General features: G+C 39.5%; 1 protein-coding gene across 13 annotated transcripts in view; it reads right to left on the reverse strand.

The window, feature by feature from the left end:
* PLAGL1 (PLAG1 like zinc finger 1) overlaps positions 1–12,273 on the reverse strand; it is a 111,762-nt gene that overhangs the window by 65,894 nt on the left and 33,595 nt on the right. For 7 of the 13 annotated variants that reach the window (XM_058735523.1, XM_058735529.1, XM_058735526.1 and 4 more), the window contains exon 1: positions 7,978–8,317. The exons of 2 other annotated variants lie outside the window; for them this stretch is intronic. The gene's annotated coding sequence lies outside the window, so the exon portion shown is untranslated. Of the gene's footprint in view, positions 1–7,977; positions 8,318–8,633; positions 8,786–12,273 lie in introns of those variants that run through there. 4 more of the 13 variants (XM_058735537.1, XM_058735536.1, XM_058735533.1 and 1 more) reach the window with 3 other exon arrangements.

The raw sequence follows: 12,273 nt of genomic DNA on the forward strand, positions 1-12,273 counted from the left end.
GAGCGAGAGTGAGCATGAGTGGGGCAGGGACAGAGGGAAAGAGAGAATCTTAAGCTCCATGCTGGGCATGGAGGCTGACTCAGGGCTCAGTCTTATTATGACTGTGAGATCATGACCTGAGCCAAAATCAAGAGTCAGATGCTTAATCAACTGAACCACTCAGGAGCCCCAAGGCTGTCTATTTTAACACTTTTGTTAAATACTATTCTGCTATTCCCAGCCAGTGCAATAAGGCAAGAAAAATAAAAAAGTAATAGAGATTAGAAAGACAAAGTTAGAGGAGCCTAGGTGGCTCAGTTGGTTAAGCATCCAACTCTTAGTTTTGGCTCAGGTCATGCTCTCACAGTTTATGAATTCAAGCCCCAAGTCAGGCTTTGCACTGGCACTGTGGATGGAGCCTCTTTGGGATTCTCTCTCTCCCTCTCTCTCTGCCCCTGCCCTGCTTGCATGCTCTCTCTCTCTAAATAAACTTTAAAAAAAAAAAAAAAAAGGCAAAGTGAAACTTTTTATTTTTTTGCAGATGACATGATTGTGCATTTAGGAAATCTCCAACAACCTAGAAACTACCAGAACTGAAAAGTGCATTTAGTGAAATTATAGAATACAAGCTCAAAATACAAAAATCAACTGTATTTCTAGATACTAGCAAGAGGACTGGAAACAAAATTGAAAAGAGAGACCATTTACAACAGCATCCAAAAAAACCTCAAATGCCTAGAAATTAAGTTTAATAATATATAAGTCCCTCACACTAAAAAAACAAGACAATGCTAAGAGTAATTGAAAAACTTATTCAATAGAGAGATATACCATGTTCATATATTGGAAGATTCCCTTAAGATGTCATTCTTCTAAAATTATTCTGTAGAGGCAATGCAATCCCAGTCAAAAGTCTGGTAGCCTTTTTTTTTTTTTTTTTTTAAATAGATGTTGACAAGCTGATTCCAAAATTTATAGAGAAATGAGTAACACTTAAATATCCAAAAAATCCTTAAAAAGAAAAAAAATTGTGGAGGGTTTACACTACTTTACGTCAAGACTTACTACAAACTACAATAATTAAGAAAGTATGATACTGACAGAAGAACTGATATAGTCCAAATAGAACAGAACAGAGTTCAAAAACACATCCAAATGTATGATCATTCATTTTTTTTTTTATTTTTGAATTTAATTAATTTACTTTTGGGGAGAGAGAACAGAAGCAGGGGAGGGGGCAGAGGGAGAGGGAAATAGAGAATCTTAAGCAAGCTCCACACTCCATGCTGGGACCCTGAGATCATGACCAGAGCCAAAATCAAGAGTGGGACACTCAACTGATTGAACCACCCAGGCACCCCTATGGTCATTCATTTACAACAAAGGGATGACTGCAAGTCAATGGAAAAAGAAAGGTATTTTGTTTTTCGTTGAGAGAGAGAGAGACAGAGCATTAAGCAGGGGATGGTGGGGGGTAGGGGTGGGGGGAATCTTAAGCAGGCTCCATGCTCAGCGTAGAGCCCAACACAAGCCAGGGCTCAATCCCACATCCCTGGGATCATGACCTGAGCTGAAATTGAGAGTTGGAAGCTTAACCAACTGAGTCACTCAGGTGTCCCATGAGAGGGTTTTTCAATAAATGCGTAGAGCAATTGAATGTCCATATGGGAAACCTTGATATTCCTCATCTCATACCATACACAAAAATCAACTGGTGGGGGCGCCTGGGTGGCGCAGTCGGTTAAGCGTCCGACTTCAGCCAGGTCACGATCTCGCGGTCTGTGAGTTCGAGCCCCGCGTCAGGCTCTGGGCTGATGGCTCGGAGCCTGGAGCCTGTTTCCGATTCTGTGTCTCCCTCTCTCTTTGCCCCTCCCCCGTTCATGCTCTGTCTCTCTCTGTCCCAAAAATAAACAAAAAATGTTGAAAAAAAAAAAAAATTTAATAAAAAAAAAAAAAAAAAATCAACTGGTGATAAATCAAAGACCCAACTGTGAGGACTGAACTATAGTTTCTGGAGGAAATCACAGGAAAATGTATTTAGGACCTTGAGGGTAGGCAAAAATGAGCCTAAAAAAAAAAAAAAAAAAATCTGTGGGAAGGGTACAAGAAACATCACCAGACTTCATAACAGTTAAGTCTGCTCATCCAAAGGCAACAATTAAAAGAATAAGTATGCAAACTTTAGACAGGTAGAAAATACTTGCAAACATATACCTGATAAAGATTTCTCGTCCAGAATATATAAAGAACTAAAATCATGAACAAAAGATAACCCACTAAAAAAAGTAGGCAAAAGATTTGAATAGCACTTCACAAAAGAAATCTCAATGGCCGGTAAATATAAAAAGATAGTTCAACATTATTAATATTCATGGGAATGCAATCAACTTACCCTAAAACCATCAATTTAACACTTTGGTATATATCCATAAAATAGGAGTATATGTCTGCCAGCAGCAATTTCAAGAACATCTGCAGAAACGGGATTTAGAATGACCAAAAACTGAAAACAAATCAAATGGTCATCAACAAAAGAATAGATAAATGAACTGCAGTCCCACCCGCATAATGCAATACTGTGGAAGAGGGGTCACCAAACTTTTTCTGCAAAGGGCTAAACAGTAAATAGTTTAGTCTTCATAAGTCATATGGTCTCTGTTTTAACTACTCAACCCTGATACATGGACATATTTATGTTCAATAAAATTTTATATACCAAAATATGTTGTTGGCCCACAGGTCATAGTTTACTACCCTTTGCTATAAAGCCAACAACAAAAAATTACCTATACATGCAACCTGGACAAATGTCTAAAATATCCTGTGAACAAAAGGAAACACACACAAACATTATAGGATTCCATTTATATGAAGTTCAAGAACACCTGAAAATAATTCATAGTGATAGAAGTCAGGACAGGAGTTGACTGATGGAGAGGAGTGGCTCCACTGTGTGGAAGACACAGGAGGGAACTTTTACAGGGATGAAAATGTGTTCTATCTTTATCCGAGTGGTGATCATACAGGCATACACATATGTAAATTTCATAAAGCCATACACTTTATTTTTGTGCTTTTACTATCCATAAATTATAGCTCATTTTGGAGAAAACAAAACTGGACGAAAGTCAAAATAAAGACCTGAAGAAATTATCTAGAATTCAACATGAACAAGAAATATATAATATATATAAAAGATAGATTAAAAGAAATGGATAGACTGAGCAAGTCTAACCAAAGCGTAAGCAGAGTCTTGAAAGAAAGAATAGGAAAAAAAATGGAGGGAAAACTACACGGAAAGAAAAAAGACGAAACTTTCGGGAACTGATGAAAGCCCAACCTTAGAGACAGGAAACAATCAATCCAGGATAAACGAAATGTCCACACCTAGATACACTGTCATAAAACTGTAGACCACAAGATAAAAGAGAAGATCTTAAAGTAAGCAAAAAAAAACAAAAAACAAAAAACAAAAAACAAAAACAAAGATTAACAACAAATAAGTTATTAGAACTAATGGTAACATTGAAAGCAGAAGTCAATGAAATGATACCTCCAAAAGACTGAGAAAGAAACTGTCAACCTGGAACTGCATACCAGACAAAACCATCATTCAAAAGTGTAAAAGATATTTTCAGATAAAGTTCACTGTCAACATTCCTTTAATAAACAAGCTTCTGAAACATATTTGACAAAGAAAGATGTGAGATGCAAGAAGGAATGACAAAGGATGCATAAAGAGAAAAAAAATCATGATGTCAAATTTATAGAAGGAAAAAAAACAAGGTGTTAACAAACTCCAGATGAGAGGGGCGCCTGGGTGGCTCAGTCGGTTGGGCGACCGACTTCGGCTCAGGTCATGATCTTGCAGTCCGTGAGTTTGAGCCCCGCATCGGGCTCTGTGCTGACCGCTCAGAGCCTGGAGCCTGTTTCAGAGTCTGTGTCTCCCTCTCTCTGTGACCCTCCCCCGTTCATGCTCTGTCTCTCTCGGTCTCAAAAATAAGTAAACGTAAAAAAAAAAAATTTTTTTAACTCCAGATGAGAACATGTAATTAACTGGTGTCAAAGCAACCTAGGTTTTTGAATTATTTGCAAGTAGAATTAATAAACTTTAGATTAAGTCGTACATTAAAAAATTTTAAACTACTAAAAGAAATAAAACATTTTCATACTAGTTAAAAGGGAAGAAAACAGAGTATGAAAAAATCCAAAAGGTGGCAAAGAGAAAAAAAAAAACACAAAGAAAACAATAAAAACAACCATAAAACAGAATGTTAGCTTTAATCCTAAATATATCATTAATTATACTTTATCTAATTGGACTGAGAGCTCCATTAAAAGACAAAGATTGTCAGAGCAGAACAGGAAAAAAAAATCAGATTTCATCTGTGCTAAAGAGGTCTTCTAAACAAATGTTAACCGAAAAGGTGTAACTAGAGTATTCTAAATTGATTTTAATGTGATAGGCATTTGGTGGGGAGGCATAGGGCATCACTGTAGAATGACAAATGGTCCAATCTACAGATTTCAAAATACAGCAATTCCAAACTCGTATATACTGTACTTTCAACTTTTACAAAGTGACAGAATTACAAGAAGAAATGAGAAAATTCATTATTTTACTGTGATCTTTTTATTACACCTATCTCAGTCATTGATAGATCAAACAAACCAAAAAACTAGTAAGGTCAAAATGATTTGAACATCACAATTCTTGTGCTTGATCTAAGACACGTGTGTGTGTGCGCGCGCGTGTGTGTATTTGTTTTTATACCTACCTTGCCCCAAAAGTCTGAGTACATATTCTTCTCAATCATTCAAGGCGCAGTTGAAAAACTAACCATGAGGCCACAAAGCAATTCTCAAATTTCAAAGAATGGGTAACATAGAGCCCTCATTTGCTGACTACAGTGCAAGTTAGATATCAATAACAAAAGGATAACTCACAAAACCTTCCACATTTAGAACTAGAGAATACTTCTAAAAAACTCATGGGGAAGGGAAAAAAAATCCTAACGAAAAAATTTTTAATTCTTAGAATTGAAAAAATAGACTACGTAGAAAGCAACAGTAAATAAAAAAATGTGTAGTATTCGTGGAGACAAATCCATGACCAGAGTGAAGAGCCCAGAAATGAGTCCAAGCATATCTGGGAAGACGTATTATGAGAGAGCTGGTACTGGTGCGGGGTTCACTGCCACTCCACACAGAAAAAAAGAGAATGAATTCGTCCTGATCTCACAACATAAATTTTAAAAATACGTATCTATACATCTACAAGGCAGGTAAGTTAAAGAACTAATTGTGTAAAAGAACAGAAACTTTAACACTTAGAAAAAACTTCTAAGTACATTTCCCTAATGGAGAAGAATATCTTAAGACACGAAAACACAAAGAAAAGATTGTCTGCAGTTTACATAACCAACAAAGGATTTGCACCTTGAACCATGTTTTCCAACAGAAATTGCTGCAATGATGGAAGTGTTTTGTTATAGAATATAATACAGTATAATATAAAATAATACAGTAAAATATAATATAATAGCCACTAGTCATATGTAACTATTGAGCACTTGGAATGTGGCCTAAAGTGACGGAGGAATTGAAACTGTTGAAGTGCACAGGACAGCATGTTAACATTTAAAAATCCTCGATGAGGGTCCGTGAAGGTCCGTTAGGTTTTTTATATACTTTTTAGTATTTAAATTTTTCATAAAAGAACTTGATTTTAGCTTATGTTACTGTATAAAATATAATTTCAATTTTATAAAAAAATACGTAACAGTCACTTTTCGGAAAGCAAACACACCAAATGTTCAAAATGTTATCTATGAATTTTATTTTTCTTCTATTTAAAAAAATTAAATATAAAAGCATATAAACAATTCAATGAACATAGACATATCCACCCTACAAGTTATGAAATAAAACATTACGGATATTGTGTAAACTCCCTAGATACCTATCCCTCATCACAAGTTTTCTCTTTTTAAAGAAAAGCTAGGAAATATGAATAGACTAGAGCCCTGGATTCAGGCTTCATTTCGCAACACCCACATTTTAATAGATTTGGGGGGATACTTTGTAATATATAGACATTACATATATCATTTAACAAAGAGTAATAAAGCAAACACTGATGTAACCATTGCCCAGGTCAGGAGATAAAGCATGTCCAGCATCCAAAAGTCCTCAGTATGTTCCTTCTCAATCTCCCCGCTTCCGCCTTGATCCCCCCAGGAGAAAACCACCAGCTTGACTTTTAGGGTATCAATTTATTCACAACTACTCCTTACTTTTCATGCCTATATATGAATCTCTAAACAACAGCTTTATTTCACCAAGTTCTGAATTTCTCATAGAATACTGAATGATATCCTCTTCAACAACCTGAGGTTTTTTTTTGTCTGCTGGCTTTCTTTTTTTTTTTTTTTTGGTTGCCTCAACATTATTGAGACACATTTATGTTGAAACACAAAACTACTTCATTCACCACTGTTCTGGGTAGGTTCCATTTTATGAATATAATTTACCGTTCTCCTTCAGATAGACAACAAGGCATCCAGCTTTGGAGTATTACAAATAACACCATAGTAAACCTCATACATGTCTGCTTGTGTATATGTATGAAAATTTATCTAGGGCAGTGGCTTTCAAACTTTTTTGACCATGACTCATACTAAGGAATGACGTTTTACATCATGACACACATCTGTGTGTGTATAAAACTGAAGGGGGGGGGGGTTGTTTCATGAAGCAAATACCCGATGACCTGAGACATAGTCTGTTATTTTCTATTCTCTGTTAATTCGTGTTTTACAAATTCTGATCATTATCCACTTAACTGATTTCACGACTCACTAAAATGGGCTTCCAACTTTGAAAAACATCGCTCTAGAGGATAAACACCTAGGGGTGGAACTGTTCAGGATGTGTAACACAGACATCGGACAGGGGCAACTTTTCTAGATCCTTAACTTTTAAATAAGTGTTTTTTTATCTGAGTGTATATAAATATGCCACTATGTAATTTTAGAGCCAAAACTTTAAAACATCAGACCGTTTTATCCCTTCCTTCGGTCATAAAACAGAACTAATCACTTACCATGTGCTATGTATCCACTGGACTCCGAGCGAGACTGATGGGTTAATACACAGGGGGGTGGGGAGGACATAAGGGACCCGGACCTCAGTGAGGCCCCAGAAAGCTCACAGGAGGGGCCTCCGATCCTGCCTGGGGAGGGAGGGGTTAGGGAAGGATTCCTGGAAGAAGGAGGACCTAAGCTGAGTGCTTCTATTTTTAATTTTTATTGGTTTCCTAAAACATAAAAGTAACACTTTGTTGGGGGAAAAAAGTCAAAATTACAGAAGTATGTTTATTAAGAAGTAAAAATCCCTACCACCGTCCTTAAAGTTTAATGCTGAGACTAAATAACCAAAGTTGCATTATCAGTTATCCTAATGTAGTAAATTTTTAGGAGCCCCCACTCTTAAACAGTTTTAAGGGTATATCTGACAGAGTCCGTAATATTGAAGGATAAAACGAATCACATTTTCCATAATGAACATGAATGCAGACGTTTCATGTTTAGTCACGTTACTACTTTTAAGAGACTTTTTTCTTCTCTTTTCTTTTTTTCCTTTTTGGCCTTTTGGCAAGGTTAGCGTGCCAGGTTTCAAAAGTCGAGTCTATTTACTGCATACCAAATATACACAAATGCTTCAAAAAGCGGCATTAAAAACGGCCAGCTGAAAGAACGTTTTGTTCAAGTCAACTTGGCTTGGCCGGTGACAATTTGTCGGAGTTTCACACTTCGTCCCGAGGAGCCCCGGACCCCGTCACGTACGCGGCGCGTCGGCACCGGCACACCCTCCCCAGCGCGGCACGGAGCCCAGGACGGTCCTCGCTCCGCGGCAATGCCGCCGCCCCGCCGCCCCCCAGGCCCGCAGCGGGCCCCACCGCCACCGAGCCGGGCCACGAGCACCCCAACCACCTACCCTGCGGGGTCAAGAGCCCCCCGGAACTCAGGCGAGGCAGCTCGGGCGCGCCGCCTCCGCGGCCATGACGGCGACCCGGGGAAGCACCCCGCGCGCCAAGGCCCGCGGTCCGCCGGGCTGGGAGGAGAGCCGCCCCGTCCGTTCGTCCGTCCGTCCGCCAGGAGAGTGAGGCCAGAATACGCCCCAGACGTGTCTAAATCAAGGCTCGGGGCGGTACCGACGGGCTGAATGACAAATGGCAGATGCCGTGGGCTTTGCCGCCCTCGGCAGCCGCGAGGATGGCTGCGCCGAGGAGGCCGCGCACAGGCGGAGCCCGGGAGCCGGAACGGCGCGTCCGCGAGGAGGGCGCTGGGGCCCCTGGCGGGGGCGTCACGTGGCAGGAGGAGGCCCCGCTGGGGAGCCAGGGGGTCGGCGGCCTGGGCGGAGGAAGAGGACAGGCGCCCAGACGCCTGGCCGATTGAGTCATCCGTGTGGGCTAAGCCAAGGTCGCCCAGGTGCAGAGCTGGCGCAGGTAGACCCGAACCAGCCCGAAGCCCCGTACGGTATCGAAGACTGTTCCCTCAAGTCACCACCAGGATGAGCCGCCCCGAGCCAAATCATAAACGAGAAACACGACAGATGCTAGGAGAACGCTGCAATAAGCCGGATTCACTTACCTCCTATCCGTGCAGTGTTGAAATAATGGCAGCCTAACTGTGACCACTAATTGTGAGCCAGGCACGGTTCTAAGCGCTTCGCAGGTAAATAAAGTAGTCCTCGTGACTACCCTGGGAGAAGCACTTCTACTCCCGTCTTTCGCTTGAGGATACTAAGGCACAGAAAGATTAGACGGAAATGATTGTATGGTTCTGGAATCCTACTATGTACGCTTTAAGTAATTCAAAAATATTCAGTGCTATTTGAATTTAAGAAAAAGAAACGGAAGCAAATCTCCAGCAGTTGCTTTCTTTCCTACACGATATACATTCCTAAAAGAGGCCTATAAACGTGAAGCAAAATGAAAGGCACGAAGAGTTCACTGCAGATTTCAGACAGTCTCCTAGCTTTGAAATAGAGGTTAAGCGCATCGTACAATTCTACCCACCTTCATCGCAATCTTCCAGTTTCCACTGCTTGCATTACTCTTGGCTTACTGGCTCTTAGAACATTCACAAGTTCGTATTTGCCCACTTTATTCTCCCAGATGTTCAGTCTTAATTCTGTATTTGAACGAATTCAATATTCATCATAATGTATGCATTCCTAAATTCTCTATTTTTATTTCTTAATGGCCTGCCCTCTTTTCCAAGTAGTTTTCTTAAGGAAGGTTTATAGAATACCTTAAGGTTTTATCTGCTTTTTAGCTCTACACATAAAAACTGAGTAGGGTAAATATTTTGGATTCACACCTTTCTTCAAACCTAACAGAACAAAATGGCAATCGCTTCATTGATTTTTGACATCAGATTTTTGTGGAGAGATCTGAATCCTTGTGATTTTCTCCCTGGGAGGTAATCTGATTTTTCTACTTGAATGCCTGAAGAGTATTTTTCTTTTTTTTTTTTTAATCATTAAAACCAGATCCCTATCTGGGCTATGTCTCAGTGGCAATTATTCTCTATCAGCATTCCCCTCCCAGTATACAGTGTGATCTTTCAGTTTATGGATTCCATTCTCCTTTTCTTAGTATAGCATCCCATTCATATTATACATCTGAGTAAGTTTATCTTTTATCGGTTGGATTTTTTACTACAGAGTCACCAGTTGTTCTCATACTTGATTTTTGTCCTTCCGCATCCATCTTCTTGTGATTTGCACGTACTCCAATTCTCTCAAAATATTCTGTTCACTTATTTTTCTAGTTTACTGGATTTTAAAATCATGGTTTTAAACCTCAATTTTCTTAGCTATGCAATTTCCCTTTTCATCACATTCTCATCTTATACTCTCCTTAGCTGTTCTTTCTGTATTCTTTTTTTTTTTTTCCTGTAGTGTGAAACACATATAAAGAATACAAATTTCTGCTCATGAGTTATGTTTTCTTCCAGCCTTAGTTTCTTGTCTTTTACAGGCTATTTTCCTTTCTTCCCACTCCCATGTTATAGCATGTTTGCATAATAGCTATGTCATTATCTCTTATCTTGTTTATCCTTAAAAGTTGATACCAGACCGTGTATTTGCACTCATATGCTGGGAGTGAATTCCTGGTGCACTTTTCTCTTCACCTGAGATGCGTTGGTCTTCTCTAACCTGAGCTTCAGTTTTAGGGTTGAGTGTGGTTGCTATCTACCCTTTCTGCCACCTGAGGGTTTAAGGATGAGAGGAGGGGCAATGGGGGATTGAAGAACTCAGCTTGAAATGGAGCATAGAGCTTGCTGGGAGAAGTCAGCCATCACTTCTGAAATTCCTTAAATCCTCACCAGCCCTCCTTCAAGCCAGGCAAGGAGTAGCCCATGCCTGTGAACTTCAGTTCATTTGCCCAGTTTAACATAGTACCCCAGAAGGTGGCGAACTTTCCTGCTTCCAGCAAAAATCCAACAGTGGCTCATAAAGATTCCTAGACGTTTTATGGGGATGCCACCGACTTCTTTCCCAATTGGAGGACATTTGTGAAGATTCTCAAAATTTGGTCTGATCATCTTTTTCCTCAGTATGTCTTGTGGGGAGAGGGGTGGAAGGTTGTAGACATATATCACATTTAGTGGAATCTCTGGTTTCTTTGCTTTCCCATCACTTCTCACATTTTACATTATACATTATGTTACATTATAAGGTACTTCTTTCTTTGGTTGCAGGTGAGCTGTTTTACTTTGTGTGGTTTAGGGTTTTAATTTTGATTTTCTTAGTGTTTTCTTTGTGCCGTATTTATCCATAAGTCAGTTAACCAGACTCCCTTATTGGTAATGAATTGTATGAAAATCCTTTTTTAAGTTATCTCCACAAAGTTCTTCAAACATCTATATGTTGACTTGGTAACTGTAATACCCTCCTTTTCCCTAAGCCTTCCCTCAATGACCCGTGCCTTTGGATGACAGTGTGCCCCAACAAAGGTTCTGGAGCAGAGATTGCAAACTCCAATCTCTATGAAGTTTAAAACAATGAGGAATGAGATTGTAGTAAAGTGAAAAGAACATTCTTTGTGCAAGGGGCAGATGCTGTACAGCTCAAGCCAATTGCCACCATGTTGGAATTCAGGGCACTATTGCCAAATCTCTATAATTCAGGACAAGCTCGGTATCTGGCCTTTAAATATAAAATTTCCTAATTTTGGAAATGGTGTGGAGGCCAAATGAAGTACCTCTCAAGGCCAAACTGGACCCATGGGTTATGAGTGTGGTCCCAGTTATAGAGAAGCACTCAGCATAAATTCCATGATCTGTTTTATTTTTGTAAGCATTTTGAGATACAGGCTTATTCTTCAGATGCTCTTCAATGACTTCTTAAAATGTCTTTAGCAAGTATAAAGCAAGAAGATTCATGCTGACATATTTACAATTTGATACAGCATGTTAGGACCCAGCACTTTCAGGAACAGATGTTACCAGGGGTAACAGCTATGATTGGGCTAAAATCAATACCATGTAAGAAGAGTGTTTACATAGATATGACAACCTTAAAAATAGCAGGAAAAAATATTTTCAATTGATGCAGAAAACACCTTTGACAAAATCCAACACCCATTCTTGAAAGAAAAAAAAAAAAACAACAGGAAAGAAAAGAAACTTCTTCAAGTTGATAATGGACGTATTTGTTTCCTATAGCTGCTGCAATAAATTACCACAAGTTTGTGGCTAAAACAAGAAATTTATTCTCTCTCAGTCCTGGAGGCCAGAAGTACAAAATCACCGTGTCAGTGGGGCTTCACTCCCTCTAGTGGCTCTAGAGTAGAATCCTTCCTTGCCTCTTCCAGCTTTTGGAGGCTGTTTCCTTCCTTCTCTGGTTTCCTTGGCTTCCTTGGCTTCTGGCCACATCACCCTTGGCATCTGGCCTCCCACCTCTGCCTCCGTTTTCACATCGTCTTATCTTTCTGTGTGTTGTGTGTTTTCTCTTCTGTAGGTCTATCTTACCAGACACTTGCCATTGGATTTAGAACACACCTGAATTACTTGGGATGACCTCATCTCAAGATCATTAACTACATCTACAAAACCCCTTTTTTTCCAAATGATGTAACATTCTCAGTTTGGGGGATTAGGACATAGGCATATCTCACGGTGGGGGGGGGGGACACCTTTCAACCTTCTATAATGGGCAAAATCCCAATTTGCTTTGCTGTGGAAATTGACTAGCTGATTCTAAACTTCATATGGAAATGAA

The sequence above is a fragment of the Neofelis nebulosa genome, chromosome 6 (genome assembly GCF_028018385.1).
Source record: "Neofelis nebulosa isolate mNeoNeb1 chromosome 6, mNeoNeb1.pri, whole genome shotgun sequence".
NCBI classification, from domain to species: domain Eukaryota; kingdom Metazoa; phylum Chordata; class Mammalia; order Carnivora; family Felidae; genus Neofelis; species Neofelis nebulosa.